Source organism: Pongo pygmaeus, chromosome 8, assembly GCF_028885625.2.
Source record: "Pongo pygmaeus isolate AG05252 chromosome 8, NHGRI_mPonPyg2-v2.0_pri, whole genome shotgun sequence".
In the NCBI taxonomy this organism is placed as follows: Eukaryota; Metazoa; Chordata; class Mammalia; order Primates; family Hominidae; genus Pongo; species Pongo pygmaeus.
This window is the reverse complement of record NC_072381.2, coordinates 34,069,426-34,093,867: the sequence shown is the minus strand read 5'-3', so window position 1 is coordinate 34,093,867 and position 24,442 is coordinate 34,069,426. Positions and strand designations below refer to the sequence as shown.

Sequence of the window (24,442 nt, the reverse complement as noted above, 5' to 3'; positions counted from 1 at the left end):
AGATCTCCTTTGTGAAAACCTAAGCCTCATCAGCCAAGGTTGCTGTGTTAAAGATCAGTTCCCTTGCAAAGCGTGACTTTTATCTTCTCTTGTGCACTCTGGAGTCCAACTGCCCATGCAACAGGAAGAACAGGACTGGTTTCCACCTCGGGACAGGAGGCCTGGCCTCTCCTCTCTGGTGTCAAGGGGAGTCTGGCTGGCCCAAACAACAACCCTCGCCATGGGCAAAGGAGCCTTGACTAGTGGGCGCTGGTCATTGATACCAGGCAAGAATGAGATTAGGCATCACATGCTAAAGTGAATTCATTAGAGTCACTTATTTAACTTTCAAAAAATTCTTTTTCTCATCATTTTAAGGTTCCTCATTAACTACTTGAGACTTGTTGCCTTTGGTTCCAGTTTTTATCTTTACAACCCAAAATGGTCACTCTGTGTCCTGCTCCCTTTCATAGGTCAGTGGAGGGTGTAACCAATAGACTTTGCCTGGTGCTACAGCAGCAGGGCCCTGCCTCTCATTTATTTTGGAGGGAAGGACAAGAGATAAAATAGACAGAAATCCAGAGAGGAGGAAATAAAAGGCCAAACATTAGCTCCAGCCTAAAGCACATGGTGCAATCCAGCTTCTAGAGGGTTCTGTGCTGGGAAACAAGGTATTGGCAGGCAATTAACAAAGCCCCACTTTGTTCCTCACTTGGCATAGATGCCATGAATTAGAACCTGGGCTAAGTGACAAAATAAACTACTCATGCTGGCGTGATTCCTCAATCACAATTGACAGCTATTATTTAAATGAACATAGAAACATTTTTAAACGTTTCTGAAAAGTTAGTCTAAGACAGTATTTTTTTAAATTGGATCAATGGCATCAGAATTTCCATTTCTGCCCACCCCACCCCCCACCTCCTGCCACCAGATCAACTGAACTAGAATCTCTGGAGGTGGGTTAAACACATTTGAACAAGAGCGCCAAGTGACTTTAATGCATCCTGAAGTTCCAGGTCTGGAATATCATGTAGCACACTGTAAAATGAATAGGCATTTTCTTGCCCATGAATACAACATTCCAGTAAGTCCTTTTTTTACTGTTTCTCAATGAACTTCTCTTCCTCCTGCCCCCACTTTTTGCCTCCTAAATTAAACAGCTTCTCTTCTCTCTGCCTCAAAGTCTCCCCTGATCCATAGCCTAGATCTGATATTTTAGAATAGATTCTAGTGTTCATAGGATTATTTGGGTGAAATAATTCCATAAAGCTCCTCAGAGTTAAAAAGCTTCACCTCTAGAAATACAGACTCAATACCTCAGAAGTTAAATTTAGTCAAATAGCATTGCTTTGTAAAACCAAGAGAGGTTTATCATTATAAAGGAGGAATTCTCTTTGAACCAAAATGTTGGTGACCATTAAAAACACGGTAGGACAAAAGGTAGAGATCCCATCCACCTGTAAGTCAGTGATTCTCAACCGCAGGCAATTTTGTCCCCCCAGGGACATTTGGTAATGTCTGTAGGCGATTTTGGTCATCACAACAGGGGGATGCTACTGGAATCCACTGGGCCGAAGGCAGGGATGCAACTCAACATTCTACATAGCCCAAGACAGCTCCTAAAACAAAGAATTTCATGTCAAGCGCCAGCGTTGAGAAACCCTGTCATAAATCATAGGGCCGTTTTCTTAAAAGGTCAACCGGACTTGCTAAGATTAAATGAGAACTGGGTGACATTAGAGATAAGAAGCAACAACAGAGACACTCAGGAAAGCCAGGAGCAGAAGCTAGAGGGCACTGCAGTGAAGGAACAAGAACTGTGGATTTTTTGGGTCGTCTGACACTTGGAAAAGGGAAAGGGAGCTCATACTGAGGACAAATGTGACAGACACTGTTGGTTTGTACCAGAATTAATTCTTCCCATCTTTCAAAGTGACATGATTAGAGCTGGGCACATCACTGCCCAAGGCCACACTGCATATCCTGGCTACCTCACAGCTAGGTATGACCACGTGACTAAGTTCTCACCAATGAAAGGTGAGCTGATGTCATGTATGCAACTTCCACCCTGAAAGGAAATTGTTGCTCTTCTTCCTGGTGAGCTGAAACATGGACAAACCCATAATAAAGCCTCGCCAGCAAACTCTACTAAAGATGTACAAAGCGGCTGGGTGCGGTGGTTCACGCCTGTAATCACAGCACTTTAGGAAGCTGAGGTGGGCGGATCACCTGTGGTTGGGTGTTTGAGATCAACCTGAACAAACATGGTGAAACCCTATCTCTACTAAAAATACAAAAATTAGCCAGACGTGGTGACACGTACCGGTAGTCCCAGCTACCTGGGAGGCTGAGGTGGGAGAATGGCTTGAACCTGGGAGGCAGAGGTTGCAGTGAGCCGAGATCGTGCCACTGCACTCCAGCCTGGGTAACAGAGCAAGAACCTGTCTCAAAAAATAATAAATAATAAATAATAAAAGTTGCAGATAGTAAATACTTTTGGCTTTGGGGTCCATTTGGTTTTTGTTGCAACTACTCAACTCTACCTGTTAAAGCAGCTGTAGATAGTATGTTAACAAATGAGTGTGGCTGGGTGCCAATAAAACTTTATTTGCAAAAACAATCTGGGAGCCATCATTTGTATATCTCTTCCCTAGCAAACAACAGAAGAACAAGATGAAAGGATCATGGGTCCCTGAAAAACTTAATAAAGTGAGATACCCCACCAACTCAAATCATTGTCAGGAGCTATTAACATGAGACAAAAATGAACATCTCTATTTTTTTTTTTTTTTTTGAGATGGAGTTTTGTTCTTCTTGCCCAGGCTGGAGTGCAGTGGCACGATCTCGGCTCACTGCAACCTCCACCTCCCGGGTTCAAGCGATTCTCCCACCTTAGCTTCCCAAGGAGCTGGGATAACAGGCATGCGCCACCATGCCCGGCTAATTTTTGTATTTTTAGTAGAGACGGGGTTTCACCATATTGGCCAGGCTAGTCTCGAACTCCTGACCTCAGGTGATCCACCTGCCTCGGCCTCCCAAAGTGCTGGGATTACAGGTGTGAGCCACCATGTCTGGTCCTCTATTTCTTAAATGCTGTAGCTTTGGGAGTCTTTGTTATAGCTACTTAATCATTACCCTAAACAGACTATAATTTTCAGACTGAGTTAGGCACCTTACATATTTTTTCATTTTAATCTTTATAAAAACATTGTTAAAAGAAAAACCTTAGACAAATTAATTTAACAAGAGTTTAATTGAGCAAAAAACAATTCATGAACCAGGCAGCTCCAACCCAGAGTAGGCTCAGAGAGGCTCCAAAGCAGCCATGTGGTGGAAGATTTATGTATAGAAAAAGGGAAGTGAAGGACAGAAAATGTAAGTGAGGTACAGAACCAACCGGATTGGTTACAACTTGACAGTTGCCTTATTTGGACACAGTTTGAACAGTTGGCCGTGTTTGATTGACCAAAACATGAATAGGTTACAGAATGTTTACACATCCAGTTAGGTTACAGTTCACTATGTACAGAGAAACCTTCAGGCCAGACTTAAAGTATGTAGAGGCAGCTTTAGGCTAAATGTAATTTAACAAGATATTGAGATCAGTATTACCCTATTTTATAAATGGAGAATCTGAGGCTCAGGGACATTTACTGCCCTGTCCACAGTGGTAGGAAATAGCAGAGCTGGGATTTGTGGTTTGAATTCGGACCGATCTTACTTCAAGATTATGTATCTTTAAAAAAAAGTCATATACAAAGACATGCATAGCACAACTATTTATGGCTTTAGGGGAAAAAGATTGATTCTAGGCTTGTTTTGCAACACTGTGCTATGTACCAGTAAACAATGGTATGCAAATCACATGCAGAAAAGAGCACTCAGAGTTCTCCCAGTTATCAGCCCAAGTTATCTCCTAGTTATCTGGTTTGTCCTTTCAAAATCCAGCCCAATGGCTACTTCTTCCACGAAGGCTTTCCTGAGCCCTCTGTCCTCAACTCAACTCTTACAGGCCTGATAGTTTGTAAACTTTGATTGGTATTTTGGTTTCAAAATGTATGATTATCTTTCCAGGGATGGGCAGCCACCCCACAACTCCAGATGGACTGCAGACTCCTCCAGAGCAGAGCCTGCCTCTTAACCTCATCAAGCCCATAGTACCAAGTACTATGCCTTACACAAAATGCTGTTGCAGCTTATAGGTGGGCCACTGGTCTATGACTCTAACAAGCCTTGTGTATTAGTTCATTTTCAGGCTGCTGACAAAGACATACCAGAGACTGAGTAATTTATAAAGGAAAAGAGGTTTAATGAACTCCCAGTTCCACATGGCTGAGGAGGCCTCACAGTCATGGCAGAAGACAAATGGCTCATCTTACCAAGCGAAAGGGGTTTCTCCTTATAAAGCCGTCAGATCTCATGAGACTTATTCACTACCATGAGAACAGTATGGGGGAAGCCACCTCCCTGATTCAATGATCTCCCACCGGGTCCCTCTCACAACACGTGGGAATTATGGGAGCTACAATTCAAGATGAGATTTGGGTGGGGACACAGCCAAACCATATCACCTGGCGAGGAAAGGAGGCCAAGGAAGGACTGAGCTGTTTCATATCTCAGTGTTCTCACCAATACTGACCACTTACTTCATGGGAAGATTGCTCACGTGACATGCCCAAAGAGTTAATGTACTCTTTACATATAGGAATGAGGTTGGGTCAAATTGCTCCATCCTCATGTGCTTCAGAAAAGCAAAACCTGGGGGAATTCAAGCATCTCCTTTGCTCTGTTGCTGACAGAGGTCTGCCTTGTTTTCCCTTGTGACATGTTTGCATTTCACTCTCAAAGTGTGCCTACCTCCGTTTTTCACGTATAGCTGGATTTTCTATTGTTCTCATTTAATTCCTTCTCAGATTCTCCAACTGCACGTTGCCCAACAGTAATATGATACCATGCAAAGGCCACCAGGAAACATTCTCCTAGACTCAAGTAACCAGGTTCTGCTAACTTTACAATTCCTCTCCCCAAGCACCTTCCAGCAACCAGAAAAAAACCTCCAGATCAGCTTCCTTCTCCAATCCCAAAATCTGTTTTGTGACCCTGCTGTGCACACAGAACTCCTAGAAGCTTCCTTCCTAGGTCACTATTAGCTTTCTCATCAGCCGTATTTCTAAACCAAAATAACTTGTCAGTGAGAAAATAATGCAAAAACTTGAGAAACATTACCAGAATCATAACTTCTACTCTCCCTTTTGAGACCAAGGATCCTCCAGGGCAGGGTCTGAGTCTCGTTCATCTATTCACAAATTTTTAAAATATGTATTTGTGGGTACATAGTAGGTGTGTATATTTATGAGTTACGTGAGATATTTTGATGCAGGCATTCAATGTTTAATAATCACATCAGGGTCAATGGAGTATCCATCACCTCAAACATTTATCATTTCTTTGTATTACAAACATTCTAATTACACTCTTCTGGTTTTTATTTATTTTTTTTTTTTGAGACAGAGTCTCACTCTGTCGTCCATGATGGAGTACAATGGCACAATCTTGGCTCACTGCAACCTCCGCCTTCCGGGTTCAAGCGATTCTCCTGCCTCAGCCTCCTGAGTAGCTGGGATTGCAGGTGCCTGCCACCATGCCTGACTAATTTTTTTTTTTTTTTGTATTTTTAGTAAAGACAGGGGTTTCACCATGTTGGCTAGGCTGGTCTCAAACTCTTGACATCAGGTGATCCACCCACCTCGGCCTCCCAAAGTGCTAGGATTACAGGCATGAGCCACCATGCTCAGTTATTTTTAAATGTACAATTAAATTATTTTAGTTATTTTTAAATGTATAATTAAATGATTATTGACTATAATCAACCTATGGTGCTATCAAATAGTAGATCTTCTTCATTCTATTTTTTGTATCTATTAGCCACCCCCACTTCCACTCCCAGTTCCCCACCACCCTTCCCAGCCTCTGGTAGCCATCCTTCAACTCTCCATCTCCATGAGTTCAATTGTTTTAATTTTTAGCTCTCACAAATAAGTCAGAATATATGAAGCTGGTCTTTCTCTGCCTGGCTTATTTCACTTAACATAATGTCCTTCAATTCCATCTGTGTTTTTGCAAATGACAAGATTTCCTTTTTTTATGGCTAAATAATATTCCATTGTGTGTATGTACCACATTTTCTTTATCCATTTGACTGTTGATGGACACTTAGGTTATTTCCAAATCTTGGCTATTGTGAATAGTCCTGCAGTAAACATGGGAGTGCAGATACCTCTTTGCGATACTGAATTCCTTTCTTTGGGGTATAGATCTACCCTATTCAGCTTTATACCCCTAATGTCCAGCCTTTCTACATTTAGTAGTTGATCAAGAAATGTTTGTTGATCTAAAATGATTGGCAGCATCCCTTGCATCAAAGGAAGACAGCTGTGCCAAGTGGGAGTGAATTCTCACTGTGAAGCCTGCAGGAGGCTGGTCTTCCAAAATCAGGCACTGTCACCCCCTCCACCCCCACCCACAGGAAGCACCTGCCTGTTACCCTTTATCATAGTAAGAACAAATACTCTGTTGGTTATGATTCAAGATGCGAAGAGGCCATCACATGCCTTCTAATTAATTAAGGTGGATTAAATTACAGACATTAAAGATTTTGAGTGTTATGTTAGCTTTATATTTAAAGACTCAGTGATGACCTGTTCCTCTGTGTGCCATGAATCATGTGGTGAATAAGTGATTTAAGGTAACATTATACCTGGGAGGGCCTGTCGATATGGCTTGCTATCAACTGCCACTTTATATCAAGGCTAATGGAATGAAATGTAATAGGAAATCCTGGTTTGAAGGAAAATAAAAGAATGGTTGTTCATTGACTAAATTTACCTGAAAGTCTGACATATCCATCGACCAAATGTTGTATTTCTGAATGAGTCATGTGCTTTTAAGACCCTGCCAATAAAATGCTGGTTGCATTTTTGACTGATCACCAAAAACATTTGTTCACTAGGTGAATGCCTGTGATCCTAGGGACCAGGAGCTTCAGAAGCTCCAAACATGCCCAGTCAGTACTGTGGGCCTTGATTGATCCTATCTGCTGCTGAAGACCCCAACACAGTGGACCTAGAACACAGACCAGAAAGGCCTTGAGAATAAACTGGCCCAAAGCTCACATTCCACAGATGAGGAAACCTTTCTGCTACACTGATCAGTTTCCTATTGCTGCTGTAACAAATTACCCCCAACCTAGTGACTTTAAGCAACACAGATATACTCTCTTCTGGTTCAGGAGGTCAGAGGTCTAAAATGGAGGCCTGGCATGGTAGCTCATGCAGGTAATCCCAGTACTTTGGGAGGCCACAGCAGGAAGATCACTTGAGGCCAGGAGTTTGAGACCAACCTGGGCAAAATGGTGAGACCCCATCTCTACAAAATTAAAAAAAAAAAAAAAATCCCGATGTGGTGGCATACACTGATGTCCCAGCTACTCGAGAGGCTGAGGCGGGCGGGGTGGCAGAATCATCTGAGGCCAGGAGTTTGAGGCTGCAGTAAGCTATGATCACATCAGTGCACTCTAGCCTGGTCAACAGGGTGAGACCCCATCTCAAAAAAAAAGAGTCTAAAATGGGTCTGCAAGGCTGGGTTCCTTTTGGAGTTTCCAGGGGAGTATTTCTCTCCTTTCCTTTTCCAGCTCCTAGTGACCACCTGCATCTTTCAGCTCTTGCCCGCCTTTCTTCATCTTTCAAGCCAATAGAGCAGAGTCTTCTTTGCCATATGACCTCCTGTCTCTTTCTTATAAGAGCCCTTGTGACTACATGGGGCCTACCCAGGATTCTGGATTCAGAATTGTCTCCCCAACTCAAGATCCTTAAATGAATCCCATGTACAAAGTGTCTCTGCCACATAAGGTAACATATTCACAGGTTCCGGGGAGTAGAATGTTGACATCTTTGGAGGACCATTATTCAGCCAGCCGTGCTGTCAAAAGAGGAAATTTTGTGAACAAACCACTGAAAATATTTCTCTACAGCCTCGATTGACAGAAGCTCAGGTATCTTGTCAATCTCTGGCAGATGCAGTGGTGAGAGGAGAGACCATGAGCGCAAGCATCAGGCAGGATAAGTCTGAGCCTGACGCTGCCATTCACAAGCTCTGCAGGCTTGAACCAAGCCATTTATGAATGTTTGATGCCTCAAAAGCCTCGAAACTTTGAAGGAAGTGGTAGGAAATGAGGCAAGTAGACAGAGGGTGAGAGACTTGAAGTGCACTGATGAGCTGCGTGCAGAAACATGAGTTCCACAAAAGCAGAGATCTCCTTTGCTTTGTCTACCCCTGTGCCCTCAGTGCCTAGAATAGCACTACCATAAGAAATGTTTGAGGAATGAGTGTTCAATGTCATGAACAGGTTCATATTAAAACTGACCCTGGTGAACACTTTTACATGACTAGCGGGAATGTAAACTAGTATAACCACTATGGAAAACAGTATGGAGATTCCTTAAAGAACTAAAAGTAGAACTACCATTCGATCCAGCAATCCTACTGGGTATCTACCCCCCCAAAAAAAGTCATTATATGAAAAAGATAAATGCACACACATGTTTATTGCAGCACAATTCACAATTGCAAAGATATGGAACCAATCTAAGTGCCCATCAACCAAATGGATAAAGAAAATGTAGTATATATACACCATGGAATGCTACTCAGCCATTAAAAGGAATGAAATAATGTCTTTTGCAGCAACTTGGATGGAGCTGGAGGCCATTATTCTAAGTGAAGTAACTCAGGAATGGAAAACCAAATATTGTATGTTCTCACTTATAAGTGAGAGCTAAGCTATGAAGATGCAATGGCATAAGAATGATATAATGGACTTTGGGGAATCAGGTGGGAAGATGGGAGGGGATTGAAAGATAAAAGGCTACATACTGGGTATAGTGTACACTATTGGGTGATGGGTACACCAAAATCTCGGAAATCACCACCAAATAATTTATTCACATAACCAAAACCACCTCTACCCCAAAAACTATTGAAATAAAAATAAAAAGTAAAATGAAATTGACCCTGGCATAGAGTTGGGTTCAATAAATATTTGTAGTGAATAATACAATACACGAACTCTAGTGGAGATGTGATTTAGTGGCTTTTATTATTTCCTCCTCAAAAAGGATTGCAAACTCCAATGCATATGGTTCCGGGAGGCTGAGAGAGAGAACGTGTAGCTGGTCTAAAATGCACAGAGACCGGTCAGCCCCTAATTATTCTTGCCACTGACAATTTGGGCTCAGTGCAGCGAGATTTTCTGATATTTTTATTTAAAGAGACACCCCAAATCCAGATTTTCATACGAGATCATTGGTTTTTAAACATTGTCTCAAATTATTTTAAACATCGTTCGTTAGGGCCAGCTGAAATGTCTGCCAGCCAAATTCAGACCAAGACCCTCACTTTGCTACGCCTCCTCTTCCACCTTCCTTAATTTCCAGGGCAGTGAGGGTTTGATAATGAGATAGCCTTGAACTGCTTGTTGATCAGAATTTAAAAAGGGAAGAAGAAAAGGGCCTCCCACACACATAAAAAAAGCGCAGCCTAATAAGATTCCCATGTAGGCCCCCTCCTAAAAAAGAAATCGAGGTCAGAGAGATAATTTGCTGCCAATCAGACCACAGCAACCAGGAATGCAGCCTTCTCTTTGTGAGGCTTGAGGTGTTGCTGATAAATTAAGCAGGGCCCAAGGACAGTCCCAGATTCTAGAACTCCACTCAAGTCCTTGGATTGCAATTACAAGGTAAGAAACACCACTTAGACCCCGTTGCAGAGTACTATCTTCATAACTGAGGTGCACATACTTGTCTATGGATGTCTTTTATTTAAGCATGGATTATTTACTTCCTCAGATTTTTTTATGACAAAGCGTCACTGATCCCCCTGTCTGGGCAGCAGCATTTCTTATCCAGCTTCGCTGGGCAGGCTCTCAGATGTGCAGGCTCAGGCTCAGCATGTAGCAGCTGCTCTAGCAGGTAAAGACTGAAGGCGATGGAAGTTGAGACTGGATGAGTTCCCTGAGAGCTCACACCTCAGGATGGAAAGGTGAAAAGTTCCAGGTGGAGTCTTATCTGGTTCTGGCAATTATGCAGTGACCGTGGAAGAGTCAGTGACCCTTTCTGGGTCTCAGTTTCCAAATCTGTAGACTAAGGGAGCTGCCAGGTATGGTTGTTACCAGAAGGGTGTCCTGATCCAGACCCCAAGAGAGGGTTCTCGGATCTTGCACAAGAAAGAATTTGGGGCGAGTCCATAAAGTGAAAATAAGCTTATTAAGAAAGTAAAGGAATAGCTCTGTCTCCTCCTGCCGCCCAAGATGCCGAAAGGAAAGAAGGCCAAGGGGAAGAAGGTGGCTCCGGCCCCTGCTGGCGTGAAGAAACAGGAGGCCAAGAAAGTGGTGAATCCCCTGTTTGAGAAAAGGCCTGAGAATTTTGGCATTGGACAGGACATCCAGCCTAAAAGAGACCTCACCCACTTTGTGAAATGGCCCCGCTATATCAGGTTGCAGCGGCAGAGAGCCATCCTCTATAAATGGCTGAAAGTGCCTCCCTGCGATTAACCGGTTTACCCAGGCCCTGGACCACCAAACAGCTACTCAGCTGCTTAAGTTGGCCTACAAGTACAGACCAGAGACAAAGCAAGAGAAGAAGCAGAGGCTGTTGGCCTGGGTCGAGAAGAAAGCTGCCGGCAAAGGGGACATCCTCACTAAGAGACCACGTGTCCTTCGAGCAGGAGTTAACACCGTCACCACCTTGGTGGAGAACAAGAAAGCTCAGCTAGTGGTGATAGCACACAACGTGGATCCCGTTGGGCTGGTTATCTTCTTGCCTGCCCTGTGTCGTAAAATGGGGGTCCCTTACTGCATTATCAAGGGGAAGGCAAGACTGGGCCATCTAGTCCACAGGAAGACCTGCACCACTGTCGCCCTCACACAAGTGAACTCGGAAGATAAAGGCGCTTTAGCTAAGCTGGTGGAAGCTATCAGGACCAATTACAATGACAGATATGATGAGATCCTCCATCAATGGGGCGGCAGTGTCCTGGGTCCCAAGTCTGTGGCTCTCATCGCCAAGCTTGAAAAGGCAAAGGCTAAATAACTTGCCACTAAACTGGGTTAAATGTACACTGTTGAGTTTTCTGTACATAAAAATAATTAAAATAATACAAATTTTAAAAAGAAAAAAAGAAAGTAAAGGGATGAAGAATAGTTACTTCATAGGGCAGAGCGGTGGTGTGGGCCACTCAGCTGCTTGTACTGATAGTTATTTCTTGATCATATGCTAGACAAGGGGTGGATTATTCATGAGTTTTCTGGGAAAGAGGTGGGCAATTCCTGGAACTGAGGGTTCCTCTCCCTTTTAGACCATATAGGGTAACTTCCTGACATTGCCATGGCATATGTAAACTGCCACGGTGCTGGTGGGAGTGTCTCTTAACATGCTAATGCATTATAATTAGCATATAACGTGCAGTGAGGACGACCAGAGGTCATTCTCATTGCCATCTTGGTTTTGGTGGGTTCTGGCTGCTTCTTTACCACAACCAATTTTATCAGCAAGGTCTTTATAACCCGTATCTTGTGTTGACCTCCTACCTTATCCTGTGACTTAGAATGCCTTAACCTCCTAGGAATGCAGCCCGGTAGGTCTCAGCCTTACTTCACCCAGCCCTATTCAAGATGGAGTCGCTCTGGTTTGAATGCCTCTGACATGGTGACTCAAGCCTATAGTCCCAGCTACTTGGGAGGCTGAGGTAGGAGGATCACTTGAGCTCAAGGGTTTGAGGCTGCAATGAGCCATAATACACCACTGCACTTCAGCCTGGGTGACAGAAAGAGATGCCCACTAAAAAGAAAAGAAGAAGAAAGAAAAAAGAAGGAAGAATTTTAAAAAAAAGGAAGGAGAAGAAGGAAGAAGAGAGCTGGCTGTGAAATGGCTTGCAGATCCTCCCTGATGTGGCAGTCTCTGATTCTGTGACTCCGTCTCCCTTCGTGATATCATCCACTTCCTCTGGTGTCACATAGGACTTCAGTGATGCCCACCAGCATCTGCCAGGCTTGGAAGCAATGGGGCATGCAAAGATCCAAGAGAGGGGATAATAGAGCCTACTTCCTCCATATTTCCCTTGACCAGATCAAGCTGATCGATAGCAACTTTGGTAGCAAACCCCCTAGCCGGTGTGCCCACCTATTTGTACCATGACCTTGAAGGAAGCCAAAAATTTCACCCCAAAATATAATTCTTTGACATATTTCAAGATGGCTATTCAGAAGGGCTGGAAATAGAAGAGTAGCTAAGAAGCTGTCTTTTGCAGAGAAATTTGCATCTGTAGAGAAAGCCTGCATCCCTGCAGCCAGGCTTTCTGAGGTCCTCCCTGGTCCAGATCTAAGAAAGATGAACTGAGTCTGACATCTCTCAAGATCTGAAAGGAACATTTGCCACCTTTTCTCTCTGAGGGCTGCTACCCATGAGGTTTCAGCTGCATAACAAGACCACCTTTGCTAGCCAGCGGTCCTCTTCTCTCCCTTCCATAACCTGTTTTGCCACTGTCACCTGATTTACCACCATAACCTGTTTTGGGCTGGGTTCTGGGCCCCCATTCTTTGTGTAACCTCAAGATGGTATAAAAGCATCAACCATCTGGCCATTTCTTTGAGATCTTATATTATGTCAGACTCCCATGCATATCAATAAACTTATATACTTTTTCTCCTATTAATTTGCCTTTTGTCAGTTGATTTTTAGAGAACCTTCGGAGGGTGGAAGGGAAGTATTCCTACAACCTTGTATCCACCTCTGTCCGTTTGAAGAAAATTGTTCTGAACAATTCTGGGAAGAATGCTGAGAAAGAGATTATTTTTGACCACAGACCAACTCAAATATCTTTCTTCTTAATCCTCTGAATAAATGATTCATGGAATGCATGCATTGTAAGGAATTGAATGCTTTTCAGTTGTTTTCCTGGAACTTTCCATTTCTGAACAGTAATAAATATACCCAGACATAGAGCTGAGTGACTATCAGAATGTCCCATGTGCCTGTTACATTTGCTCCAGAAAAATTCATTAATAAATAAACATACTCCATAAACATGCCAGATAAAACAAAGGTAATGAGATTCCCTTTTAACAAGTCAATATTGAGAATAACAAATGATGACTTTTTTAGGGGATTTTCCTGTAAGTTTACTGAAAGCCCCATAAATCTTTTCCTTCACCTACTTCTATCCATGACAATTTTCTCCTGATTAAAAATTTACCATCCCACAATTAAAAATCCAGTCAATTACACATTACAAGAAAATGATAAGAATGTGGAAAATGGCAAAGAAACATGGGAGTGAGTCTTCTGATTGCTCAAATTCTCTTGATGCCCCAGATGACCCAAGGCTGCTACCCAGTGTATTTTCTCAGGGGGATTGGACTGTAGGTGGGATTGGCAGCATGGGATCAAGTGTGATTTGAGTATTATTATTATTATTATTATTATTGAGACAGAGTCTCACTCTGTCTCACTCACCCAGGCTGGAGTGCAGTGACATGATCATAGCTCACTGTAGCCTTGAATTCTTGGGCTCATGGGATGCTCCTGTCTCAGACTCCCCAGTAACTAGGACTACAGGCACATACCACAATGCCCAGCTAGTTTTTTTATTTTTGATTTTTGTAGAGTCAGTGTCTCACTATGTTGCCCAGGCTGATCTCAAACTCCTGACCTCAAGCAATCCTCCCACCTCAGACTCCCAAAGCACTAAGATTATAGATGTGAGCCCCCGCACGTGGCCCAATTTGAAGAATATTACAAGTGTATTGTGCTGAAATGGGTTTCCCCACTGTCACTGGGTTCTGTGACTTCCATTCTGATGGTGTCCTGCACATAGTAAGGACTCAAATGAATGAATTAGTTAAGTCTTGAATGGCCAAGGTACAGGGTCACATTTGTTTTGTACGATAAGGTTTGCAAAAGTCCAAGGTAGAGAAGAGTATCCCACCAGGCTTTCACAGCTTAATGAAAATACTCCCTAAGCTTAAAATGGTACTATGGAAAGAAGAAGAGATTTGGAATCTTATAGACCTGGTTGAAGCCAAGCCCCACACTTGCAAACCAGTTTCATGATCTTAAACAAGATACTTAATATCCCTGAGTCTCAGTTTTACATTAATCTTCAAGTAGCTGTAATAAGGTCTAATTCACAGGATGGTTAGGGGTAGAATAAAATAACCTATCTAAATTACCTAGAGCAGCAACGAAGATAGCAGATGATCAATAAATATTTAGGTTTTTCTCCCAACCTGTCCCTACCCACCAATCCCTTGGCTTTAATTACTTTTATTTTAATTCAGCTTTTCCAAGTAACCAAAGTAGGAAAAAATGTCTAACAAACTATTCAAAATATTTTTTTCTCATTATTAAGTACATTACATAGTGATTTATCAATCAAAGTTGTATTATTATTTGTTTTTGGAACTTAATGGTCAGAATCTGAAAAAAAGAAGAACCATTCTAAGCCACAAAAAGTTTTTCTCTATAAAGAGTCTGAAGGTCTGCATTCACTATGTTTGCAGAGTGAACTTTGTTTTAAGGAAATCCTTTGATTGTATGGATTTGAAAGAAAACACTGCAAGATTGTCCCTGCTGCTTTGGGGTGACCATTGACCTGAATGCAATATTTCACATTGAGGAGAAATTTGGTTGAAGAATTAGAACATTGCTAGACTTAATTGAGCTAAAGCCATTTAAGAATGTCTTGCCAAAAAAAAAAAAAAAAAAAAGAATGTCTTGCCTTTTGATGGTGGTGGGGGTGATAGTCTCCGGGAAGAGTACTGGAGTGTTCTTAGCTCTGTGTGACTCTAGAGGGCCTTCTGCACACTGATGCTTGTGCTCTGGAAACTGTTGGTGGGAAATCTGGATTGGAGAGATGGCAGGAGACAGAAAGGACCTGTGTTTCTTTCCAGAAGATTCTTCACACCAGAGTAGAGATGGTGGAAAATACTGGCTTGAGCTTGGCACGGACCAACACAGACTAGTGTATCAATTCTCCTAAGTGATGTTTTCAATGAATAAATGACTCAGAACACACTGATATCAAACCATTATGTTCCAAAGATATTATTCTGCTGGAGACATAGAGCAAGGTCATTACCCTGTGTGTAGGAGTGGGTTCCTCCGGAGGGAAGTAGATACTTCCATTGTTAATTCTTGAAGGAAATGGTAGATTATGGAACAGGAACCAAGGACAATTGGGTGTGGGACTTATGCTGAGCTTCCGGCAAAACGTTTCTTCTCTTTCTGCGGCTCATGACATCCTGGCATCAGCTGTCCTGTGAGCCATCCATGGAAGAAGGTCTCTTCTGAAGCCACAGTGGAGGTAGCTTAGGTAGATGCGGTGAAGAATCACTGTGCCCAGGGCAGCCGTCAGTAGTAACAGAGCTGACGGGACAATGGCTCAGAGAGGAGGCAGTGCTACAACCACAAGGACCTAGTGGAGAGCACACCACAGACATGTCACACCAGGGGGCTGCCTTGGGAGAGGCAAATGTTCTTCCTGGTAGGGGGAGGTTCAAGCCAATGTCAGATAATAAAGGAAATCTAATCACATCGTATATTCACAGGCTTCTTAGGTTTTAATATTTTGTTTACAGATGAATCATTTCCCTAACCCTGCTCATCTCAACTGACCTGGTTAAAATTGTTTCCAAACCCAGCAATTCTAAAGCGCAGAACTTGATCAGAATGGAAACTTTCTGGACTTGCTCACTAAACCTAAGACCCTCATCTCAGCCCACCCAGTGAGCATACCTGGAGTTTTTGTTATTTCTTTCAAAAGACTCCCCCCGCCACCCCATTCTGCCTTTCAAAAGAAAGAAAGGAAAAAAAATGTGTGTTGGATTCAGCCCCGCCATACTGGTATTTATGCACCAGAGACAAATTATGTCTTCATTATAAATTCAGTTCTGAATTATGTTTCACTAGCAAAACACTCTGTGTAATACTCATAGAAGAAGCCTGTGTGATCTCCCAACCTCAGCTCAGATGGAAAGAACACTTCTGTGCAGCTGCTCACCCTAACCTGATCACATTTCCAGACACCACCCCAGCAAATTAAGCGGATGCTAAAATCACTTAGAAGCATGTCTAATGCACAGGATAAACATGAGCTACTGGAAAGAGGTATAGGATCAGTAATACAGAAGAAAAAAGGAAAGAAAGCATAGCCCATTTGGAACAGAGGGAAGAAATCACACACCACTCGACAGGGGAAATTGCTGCATTTTACCAAGGCAGGTGCACCAGGCATGTTTGTATATTAAATCATTGCCAAGAATTAAAGAGACTATGTAAGAAGGCAATGTTACAAATTGATTCACACGCTATTTATAATTCTTTAACAATGTTTGATGTTCTGCAGTCAGAAAAATAGAACATGGGAATGGTTTGCTGGAAAAAAATTAAACACACGGTATTTATTTCTCTCTGCTGAATGAAGTGCTGTAACCACCATTTATATTTTTTCCAGTGCCATAAAAATGTCTTTGTTGTTATGCACAACACTATATAAAAAATGGTGCAAAGAGAATTCTTGCTTACTCAGGCTTGAGAGTAGAGGAAACAGCCAAAGGAATGGAAATCAGGGCTCCTAGAAACCACATTCTCAGACCCCATCCAAGAGTCTGAGATGGAGGACCAAGGTAGTAAGCCTAACGGCCTTCAACCTCACCCTGAAACTGGGAGCAGTTTCCCTTAAAACTGGGAAACAGAGAAATGTTCCAGTTGTCCTTAGACTTCGTTTCCGGAGAGCCAAGCCTGAGTCTTGCAAATGGAAGTGAGAAGGAAAGTGAAAGAAATCAAAATATCTCACCACAAAACCGGTTCCCTGGCATCATGAGTATTTTACACTAAAAATCCATAGAGACCATCAAGTGCTGGAAGAGACTTTTGCCTTTTCTACATAAAGATAGGACTGGCTGGGCGCAGTGGCTCATGCCTGTAATTACATAATTTGGGAAGACAAGGCAAGAGGATCACTTGAGCCCAGGAGTTCAAGACCAGCCTGGGCAACATGACAGGAAAAGAAAGAGAAATAGGACTGACCCACCAACAAGAACAATTGTTCTTGTTCTCCTCCTTGTTAATGCATTATCCATTACAGGAAAGAAGACCATTTTTCAAGACAATGACTGTCTCAAATGATCATTTAAATTCCAAAAAGAACATCTGCAAGCTAATGTCTGTTTCTCCCCACTTCCAATAGCCAAAGCAATCTTAAGCAAAAAGAATAAAGCCAGAGGCATAAGGCTATAGTAACCAAAACAACATGGTACTGATATAAAAGTAGACACCTAGACCAATGAAACACAATAAAGAACACAGAATTAGAGCCAAATACCTGGAAGCCACCAATCTTCAACAAAGCAGATGAAAACATACACTGGGGAAAGGACACCCTATTCAATAAATGGTGCTGGGAAAATTGGATAACCACAGGTAGACCAATGAAACTGGATCCCTATCGCTCACCATATATAAAAATTAACTTGAGATGAATTAAAGGCTTAAATCTAAGACTTGAAACCACAAAAATCCTAGAAGATAAAATAGGGAAAACTCTTCTGGACACTGTCCTGAGCTAAAAATGTATGACTAAGACCAAGAAAGCAAATGCAACAAAAATAAAAGTAAATTAGTAGGACCTAATTAAATTAAGCTTCTGCACAGCAAAAGAAATAATCAGCAGAGTAAATAGACAACCTACAGAATGGGAGAAAATTATACACGCAACAAAGGACTAATATTCAGAATCTACAAGGAACTCAAACAAATCAGCAAGAAAAAAACAAATGATCCCATTAAAAAGTGGCCAAATGACATGAACAGACATTTCTCAAAAAAGAAGACACACGAATGGCCAAAAAACATATGAAAAGATGTTCAACATCACTAATCATCAGGGAAATGCAAATTAAAACCACAATGAGATACCACCTTAACCCAGCCAGAATGGCCATTATTAAAAAGTCAAAAAACAATAGATGTTGGTGCAGATGCAGGGGAAAGGGAACACTTAGACACTGTTGGGGTTACTACAACCTTTATGGAAAACAGTTTGGAGATTTCTCAAAGAACTCAAAATAGATCTACCATTCGATCCAGCAATCCACTACTGGGTATCTACCCAAAAGAAAATTAGTCATGATACAAAAAAGACACCTGAATGCATGTTCATCACAGCACAATTCACAATGGCAAAGATATGGAGTCAACCTAAGTGCCCATCAACTGATGAGTGGATAAAGAGTATGTGAGAGAGACAGAGAGAGAGAGAGAGAGATCTATATATATATATGCACACACACATATATACACATATATATCACATATATAGATTGTGATATAGGTATACCACAATCTCTCTCTCTATATATATATGAATATATATATACACATACACACACACACACACACACACACACACCATGGAATACTACTCAGCCATAAAAAAAAATAAATAATGCTTTTTGCAGCAACTTAAATGGAACCAGAGGCCACTATCCTAAGTGAAGTAACTCAGGAATGGAAAACCAAATACTGCATGTTCTCACTTGTAAGTGGGAGCTAAACTATGGCTACACAAATGATACAGAGAAGTGCTGGGAGAAGAAGGGCAGGGTCCCTGATGAGGGCTCCACCCCTAGGCCTGTGCGCACAGACCTAGGTGAGGACAGGCATTTCTGTTTTCATGACAAAATGTTGCATTTCCCAAGACCACCCTGGCCCGCCACACCTCCATCCTGTGCCTATAAAAACCCCGAGTCCCTGTTGGGAAGAATACACAAGCAGCCGGACATCGAGAGGAACACAGTGGCAGAACAGCACACCGACAGGCACCAGCAGACTCCAGCAGGCCATCGACTGGCAGAACGACACACAGGAATGGCTCACAAAAGGATGGAGGTGCCATTCCTGTGTGTCTGCAAACCCCTCCCCACCACTCAGAAAACTGGAAGCTGAACCATTGGCTCTGGCTCTCATCGCCTTTGGAGGACCCCACAGAAATTCCTGTCCTTTAGACAGGGTTCACCTGAGACAGACATCTCTATAATGTCACAGACAAAACATCTTCATTTTCTTCCCACAGCTTTGGGGGACTTGTTAGAGCTCTATACCATGAGGCTAGAGCTAAGTTTTCTCACCACTTATGGAGAGAGTGAAAGAATCTCTGCAGCGGTAAATCATCCCCAGCTTGAGGAAAGGCATGGATAGCGAAGGAAACCAAAATACTTCACTCCAAAGCCTACTTCTTTGACATATTTCAAGATGGCAATTCAGAAGGGCTGGAAATAGAAGGGTAGCTAAGAAGCTGTCTTTTGCAGGGAGCTTTGCCTCTATGGAGAAAATCTGATTCATGCAGCCATGCATTATCTGAGGCCCTCCCTTGTCTGGATCTAGGAAAGATGAACTGAGAGTCTGACATCTCTAAAGGTCTAAAAGAAACATATACCATCTCTTCTCTTTGAGGGCTGCTACCCCGTGAGTTTTCATCTACACAACAAGGCCACCTTTGCTAGCCAGCCATCCTCTTCTCTCCCTTCCATAACTTGTCTTGCCACCGTCACGTGATTTACGACCATAACCTGTTTGTGGCCATGCTCTGAGCCCACATTCTTTGTGTAACCTCATAGCTAATGCATGTGGGGCTTAGTACCCAGGTGATGGGTTGATAGGTGCCGCAAACCACCATGGCAGACGTTTACATATCTAACAAACCTGCATTCCTGCACACGTATCCCAGAACTTAAAATTAAATTAAATTAAATTTAAAAAAAGAGAGAGAAAAGCTTCTTAGCCTCACTGAGGGGGGGGGTCATCTGTGTTGTCCCCCATGCATATAATTCGTAATAAATTTGCATGCCTTCTTTCTTATTAACCTGCCTTTTGTCAGCTGGTTTTTCAGTAAAACTTCCAGAGGGCAAAGAGAAAATTTTCCCTTGGCCTCTATAACACCAGCTAACCAGAAGTAGGTTTTGGGGAAAGCGTGTGCTCTGAGTCACCCAGAACTATCAGTGACACTTTCATTACCCTTACCCAGGCCTCTGCCGCATGTGACACTGGGTACCTACCACAGCCATGCGATTTCCTCAATGCTGGGTGAAACTAAGGGAAGAAGACTTAACCTCTGCCCTCCAGGAGCACACAGATCTTTATTATTTTTTTAATTTATTTTAATTAATTTATTTTGAGATGGAGTCTTGCGGTCACCCAGGCTGCAGTGCAGTGGCACAATCTTGGGTCACTGCACCTCTGCCTCCTGGGTTCAAGCTATTCTCCTGCCTCAGCCTCCCGAGTAGCTAGGACTACAAGGTGTGCACCACCATGCCCGGCTAAATTTTGTGTTTTAGTGGAGACAGGGTTTTGTCTTTTTCTTTTTCTTTCCTTTCTTTTTTTTTTTTTTTTTTTTTTTGAGACGGAGTCCCGTTCTGTCGCCCAGGCTGGAGTGCAGTGGCACGATCTCGGCTCACTGTAGCCACTGCTTCCCGGGTTCAAGCAATTCTCCTGCCTCAGCTTCCCGAGTAGCTGGGACTACAGACACACACCACCACTCCTGGCTACTTTTTTATATATATTTTTAGTAGAGACGGGGTTTCACCATGTTGGCCAAGCTGATCTTGATCTCCTGACTTCGTGATCCATCCGCCTCAGCCTCCCAAAGTGCTGGGATTACAGGCCTGAGCCACCGCGCCCGGCCGGGTTTTGCCATTTTGCCCAGCTGGTCTCAAACTCCTGACCTCAAGTGATCCACCCACCTCGGCCTCTCAAAGTGTTGGGATTACAGGCGTAAGCCACTGTGCCTGGCCCAGGAGCTCACAGATTGCAAAATAAGTGGAAAGCATTGTGAAATTAAGTAATCTGAATTTAAACCTGTTAGATGTTAGAATTTTTTTTCTTTTTTTTTTTTTTTTTGAGACGGGGTCTCGCTCTATCACCCAGACTGGAGTGCAGTGGCGCCATCTCAGCTAACTGCAACATCTGCCTCCTGGGTTCAAGCGATTCTCCCACCTCAGCCCCCCAAGTAGCTGGGATTACAGGCATGCATCATCATGCCTGGCCAATTTTTTGTATTTTTAGTAGAGACGTGGTTTTGCCATGTTGGTCATTTCGCTATGTTGGTCTCAAACTTCTGGCCTCAAGTGATCTGCCTGCCTCAGTCTCTCAAAGTGCTGGGATTACAGGAGTGAGCCACCATGCCTGGCCAAGCTGTTGGTACTTTAGAGTATTCTGAGCCTTGAATGAAATGTGGCTATTCACCCTGAGCCACACAGCACATAGTGAACTTCTGCCTCTTTTTTTTCTTTCTGTAAATAATTAAGAATTATTGGTAAGAATACCAAGTGGCTCCAGAGATAAGACCCACTCAGATCTTTACCTCTAGTCAGGTAGTAACAAAATAATTTTCCTTGGAATGTAGCAATCTGTAACCAATCAAATCACTGTAACCTATGCACTAGTCTTGGGTAGAAAATGCTGTAATCCTGTTAATACTTCCCTGTGTCTGCCTGTATAAGTGAAACTTGAACTGCTTCGCTTTGGAATATGGGCCCCATTCATTTAGAATCTGTGTTTTCCAGGTGGCTATCCTTAAGCTTTATGCTCAAATAAATTCTATATTTAATCATATTTTAATATCTTATTATTTAAAGTTGACAGCATAATGCGAGTATTATCAGTGGCTAATATGGGGGAAAACTGATAATATGGGAAATTATCAGTGTCTAATAAAAGAAGAATCGCAAACCAGGAAGGGGGGTATTAAGTCAGGACTTCTCAAGGACAAGGGTAGTACTCTAATGCCTATCACAGGGCCCTGCATAGATCAGGAACCTACTAGGCTGGGCGTGAGGGCTCATACCTGTAATCCTAATTACTCAGGAGGCTGAGGCAGGAGAATCGCTTGAACCCGGGAGGCGGAGGTTGCAGTGAGCCAAGACAGGGCCACTGCACTCCAGCCTGGGTGACAGAGCGAGACTCTGTCTCAAAAAGAATAGGCACCTACTGTTTGCACCAAACTGCACTGAATATGCACTAAACTGACTGGGAATCTTCCCTCTGTCCAATGAATACCTCCTATATGCCAGCACTACCCACCTCCCCTCCATACTCTTTCTTCCAGCAATGCCCCTAACAATACAAAAGGTCTGTTTTGCAGAAGGTATTAATATTACTGGAATGTGGGTTTAGATTATCTAGGTTTAAATTCTGTCTCAACCACTACCTTCCCTTGTGAACTCAGACAGGCAATTTATCTTTCTCATCAGCGAAACAAAGGGACTGTTCTAGGATCTCTGAGGTTTCTTCCAACTTCAAAACTCTACGCTTCTAAGTTTCAATGTAAGAAATAATCATTTCCAGGACTGCTAAGAAGATTTTTTAAAAAGCAATGAGTACACATATGCTTTATTAACCATTATCCAAGTGCTATGGATGCGTAGTCCACAACCTAACAGAAAGGATAGGAAGGGTGATCAGTTCTCTTTTGAGTATTCTGCCGGGTGTTCTACACTTAAGAACCTCTAGTCAATTTTATTTGAGTTCAATCACATATTTCTTAAGTTCCAGGTATGTCTGCATATATTATAATTTTCGTAGACACACATAGTTAGGAACTTTGCATTAGGTACTTGGCAGGATTTTCCTCCAAATACTCTTTCATGCCATAAATTAATTCTCCAGGGCATCCTCAATAACTACCTTGAAGATGAGTCTACCTTTGGAGGTTTCAGTGGCTAAACTGAAAGGGCTCCAATGTGTTCTGACTTTCAAGCCTTAACAAACACTGCACAAACAGGTCTGCATGTATGCCCATTTTTCATCTTTCTTTATCTGAATAATGACATAATTCATAAAGATATTTAGAATTCATAAAGAATTAAATTCATAAAGAATTAAATTTATAATTTAGAATTCATAAAGATATTTGTTTGTTTGTTTGTTTGTTTTGAGACAGGCTCTTGCTCTGTTGCCTGGGCTGGAGTGCAGTGGCACAATCACACTCAATGCAGCCTCAGCCTCCTGGGCTCAGGCGATACTCCTGCCTCAGCCTCCTGATTAGCTGGGACTACAGGCGCACAACATCATAGCCAGATAATTTTCTAATCTTTTTCTTTTCTAGGCTGGTCTCCCTTGGCCTACCAAAGTGCTAGGATGATAGGCATGAGCCATCACACCCAGCCATCTTTGCTTTTTATTCTCGTAGGACTAACGGTTGCTTTTGCTAGTAATGTCTACCTAAAGAGGTGGATGAAAACCTAGTATCTAGTTTCTGTCCCGTAGGTATTAATAGGCCTAGGCTAGAGAGGCCCTAGAATTGTAATCTGGGCTCAAACATTCCCTGTTCTTCCAGCCATCCCTCTCCCCAGGGAACCTCAGAATGAATCAGGGACTGCTGTGAGCTGCACTGATTTGTAGTGTGCCATCTTCTGTCCCTGTGATAATGGCTTTGACCTTGGGGGAAGTGTGAAGTTTCCAGGCCTGCTAATTCCCTCTCTCATCTATCGACCTCCCATACCAGCTGGGCTCCTGAGCTGCCCTGGGGCAGCCTAACCTTGCAGCTTCAGGCTGGCTTTCTTGCCACCTGGCAGCAATGAGATTAACAATGGCCCCTTTAGAGAAGGGAAGAGAATACAATTCTGCCACTATTCTCAGCCCCTCTCCCTCTCATATCACCTGGCCCTTTCCCACTCCAGGCAACCTTCACACAACTACTGCTCTTCCCAAACTAGCCCTCCCCCACACCCCACCATTTGACTCTCCATGTTTCAGGAAGGTTTGGTCAGTTTCTGACTGCCACTGTCTGATAGTCACAGCTGTTTAATTCACCTAGTTTTCTTTCTTTGACATGGTATCTCCGGGATTTGAGGAAGGAGTCAGCAATCTGTGGCAATTCTCCATCTTACCCTTGAAGTAGAGAGTGCAGAGAGCTTACTGGTCCAAAGCAAAATTTGTGCTGAGAGGCCTTGGATACAATTAAGTCTCTAGCTTCATTAACTAGAACCATACAGGAAAAAAAAAAAAAAACAGTCCTGAATTTTTGCCGTACCTCCTGGCGGGCTTCCTTGCCTCCAGTGGCAAGCTCCGATCACCTCCCTTTTCATGTCAGATTGCCACCAGCTCAGTCATTCTGACATGTCACCTTCAGCTGGGCATCTGCTCCCTCAAAAATAGCTGGTGAAAAAAAAATTGCTGGTGGCATTTTGTCATGAACCCCAGGTTTTTCAGCCTGTCATTTCAGTCCCTCCACAAATGGGTTCACTCTAATGTTCCAGATTTTTATTTTAGGTAGGAACCTTCTCTCCAGTCCCTCAAAACAAACTCACATAATTTCCCTTCTATTGTGGATTTCCTTCTCAGGACTATCCTTT

The 24,442-nt window shown here is 42.8% G+C and overlaps 1 long non-coding RNA gene and 1 pseudogene across 1 annotated transcript in view; one reads left to right on the top strand and one right to left on the bottom strand.

The window, feature by feature from the left end:
* The window catches only part of LOC134740144 (uncharacterized), a 93,391-nt gene that overhangs the window by 13,241 nt on the left and 55,708 nt on the right, over window positions 1-24,442 (bottom strand). The window lies entirely within an intron of this gene.
* On the top strand, window positions 10,346-11,195 carry LOC129006282 (large ribosomal subunit protein eL8-like; annotated as a pseudogene).